Consider the following 3531-nt stretch of genomic DNA (forward strand, 5'->3'; position numbering starts at 1 on the left):
ACCGTAGCCCTCCACTCCCAGGGCTTGTCTCCAGTTGTCGTCAGTGACAGACAGGTGATGAGATGTACTGTATTATATACAAATTATGGTATCAAAAGTCTGATGGCACTATGATGTGATGAGTGTCTGCTAAATGTATATGCATAGAGTGCCTACAGAAGGTCTATACCCCCTTTACATTTATTAACATTTTTCACACATTTTTCACACAAGAAAGCTGTGAATAATTTGGAATAAGATATTACCAACTGCATAACATCTTTGGGCAAGATACAGTTCTTTCAGAAAATATTCATACCCCTTGACTTATTCCATATTTTGTTGTGTTACAGCCTGATTCAAAATGGATTAATTCCCCCAAAAATCTCACCCATACCCCATAATCACAAAGTGAAAAAATGTTTTTAGAATTCTGAGCAAATGATAATGAAATACGAAAATACACTACATAAACAAAAGTATGTTGTCACCTGCTCACCGAACATCTCATTTGAAAATCATGGGCATTAATATGGAGTTGGTCCCACCTTTGATGCTATAACAACCTCCACTCTTCTGGGAAGAGTTTCCATTAGATGTTTGAACATTGCCGCAGGGACTTGCTTCCATTCAGCCATAAGAGCATTAGTGAGGTCGGGCACTGATGTTGGGCTATTACGCCTGCGTCGCAGTCGGCTTTCAAATTCATCCCAAAGGTGTTCGATGGAGTTGAGGTCTGGGCTCTGTGCAGGCCAGGCATTGGGGCAGGTAGCGTTCTCCTGGCATCCACCAAACCCAGATTCGTCCGTCGGACTGCCAGATGGTGAAGCGTGATTCATCACTCCAGAGAATGTGTTTCCACTGCTCCAGAGTCCAATGGCGGCGAGCTTTACATTACTCCAGCCGACGCTTGGCATTGCGCATGGTGATCTACGGCTTGTGTGCGACTGCTCGGCCATGGAAACCCATTTCTCGAAGCTCCCGATGAGTAGTGCTTGTGTTGATGTTGCTTTTGGAACTGTTCAGACTGATGACGAACATTTTTATGCTCTACGTGCTTCAGCACTCGGCAGTCCCGTTCTGTGAGCTTGTGTGGCCTACCACTTCGCAGCTGAGCCATTGTTGCTCCCAGACGTTTCCACTTCAAAATAATAAAGCATACAGTTGACTGGGGCATCTCTAGTAGGGCAGAAATTTGACAAACGGACTTGTTGGAAAGGAGGCATCCTACTGTATGACGGTGCCACGTTGAAAGTCACTGAGCTCTTCAGAAAGGCTGTTCTACTGCCAATGTTTGTTTATGGAGATTACATGGCTGTGTGCTCGATTTTATACACCTGAAATAGCCAAATCCACTCATTTGAAGGGGTGTCTACATACACTATATTCTTCAAACTCTGTCAAATTGGTTTTTGATAAATGCTAGACAACCATTTTCAGGTCTCGCCATAGATTTTCAAGTAGTAAATTGTCCACTAAGGAACATTCACATTCTTGTTAAGCATTTCCAGTGTAGATTTGGCTTTGTGTTTTAGGTTATTGTCCTGCTGAAAAAGTGAATTTGTCTCCCTGTGACTGTTGGAAAGCAGACTAAACCAAGTTTTCCTCAAAATGTTTGCCTGTGCTTAGCTCCATTCTTTTAATTTTTTATCCTGAAAAACTCCCTAGCCCTTAATGATTACAAGCATACCCATAACATGATGCAGCCACTACTATGCTTGAAATTATGGAGAGTGGTACTCAGCAATGTGTTTTACTGGATTTGCCCCAAACACAACACCTTGTATCGAGGACAAAAGTTAATTGCTTTGCCACATTATTTACAGTCTTATTTTAGCCTTGTTGCAAATAGGATGCAGGTTTAGGAATATTTGTATTCTGTACAGGCTTCCTTCTTTTCACTCTGTCAATTAGGTGCTATTGCGTAGTATCTACAATGTTGTTGATCCAGCCTCATCCACAGCCCTTAAACTCAAACTATTTTATAGTCACCATCATGGTGAAATCCCTGAGTGGTTTCAAATCAAATTATATATGTCACGTGCCGAATACAACCTTACCTTGAAATTCTTACTTACAAACCCTTAACCAACAATGCAGAGTAAAAAAAAGTAAGTAAGGAGGAAAAATATTAACACAATAAAATAACAATAACGAGGCTATATACAAAGGGTAGCTGTATCGAGTCAATGTGCAGGGGTACGGGGTTGTCAAGGTAATGTCCATGTGAGCAGGGGTAAAGTGAATATGCATAGATAATAAACAGAGAGTAGCAGCAGCGCATGTGAAGAATGTGAATGTATATGTGTGTGTGTGCGTGTGTGTGTGTGTGTGTGTGTGTGTGTGTGTGTGTGTGTGGTTAGACTGCAGTGAGTGCACATCAAGCCTATGCAGGAGAGTCAGTGCAAGAAATAAGAAAAAATATAGAATACAATAAGGGGTCAATGCAAATATTTGATTAACTGTTCAGCAGTCTTATTACTTGAGGGTAGAAGCTGTTAAGGATCCTTTGGTCCCAGACTTGGCACTCCGGTATCGCTTGCCGTGTGATAGAACAGTCAATAACGTGGGTGGCTGGAGTCTTTGCCAATTTTTAGGGTCTTCCTCTGACACCGCCTGGAATAGAGGTCCTGGATGGCAGGAAGCTTGGCTCCAGTGATGTACTGGGCCGTACGCACTACCCTCTGTAGCGCACTTCCTTCTGTAGCACCTTGCGGTTAGATGCCAATACCACTGCTTGCCATACCATACTCTCAATGGTGCAGCTGTAGAACATTTTGAGGATCTGAGGAACCATGCCAAATCTTTTCAGCTTTCTTAGGGGGAATTAGTGTTGTCATGCCCTCTTCACGACTGTGCTGGTGCGATTGGACCATGATAGTTTCTAAGTGATGTGGACACAAAGGAACTTGAAGCTCTCGACCCGCTCCATTAGAGCCCCATCAATGTGAATGGGGGCGTGCTTGGCACTCATTTTCCTGTAGTCCATAATCAGCTCCTTTGTCTTCCTCACGTTGAGGGAGAGATTGTTGTCTTGGCATCACACTGCCAGGTCTCCGACCTCCTCCCTATAGGCTGTCTCATCGTCATTAGTGATCAGGCCTACCACAACGCGTCGTCGGCTAACTTAATGATGGTATTGGAGTCATGCGTGGACACGCAGTCGTGGCCCTGAGAGGCCCCAGTGTTGAGGGTCAGTGTGGTGGATGTGTTGTTGCCTACCCTCACCACCTTGGGGCAGCCCATCAGGAAGTCCAGGATCCAGTTGCAGATGGACGTGTTCAGTCCCAGTATCCTTAGCTTAGTGTCCAGGTGGGAAAGGGCAGTGTGGAGTGCAATACAGATTGCGTAATCTGTGGATCTGTTGGGGAGGTTTAGGAATTGGAGTGGATCCAGAGTTTCTAGGATGATGGTGTTAATGTGAGCTACTACCAGCCTTTCTGTAGTGAAAAAGCTGTGAGTCAAGAAGCAGGTGCAGGTGAAACGTTTAATAAAACAACAAACATGGAACAAGACAACATAACTGTAGCATCTTAGCCTAACACAGGATTA

The sequence above is a fragment of the Oncorhynchus mykiss genome, chromosome 20, assembly GCF_013265735.2.
Source record: "Oncorhynchus mykiss isolate Arlee chromosome 20, USDA_OmykA_1.1, whole genome shotgun sequence".
Classification (NCBI taxonomy): domain Eukaryota; kingdom Metazoa; phylum Chordata; class Actinopteri; order Salmoniformes; family Salmonidae; genus Oncorhynchus; species Oncorhynchus mykiss.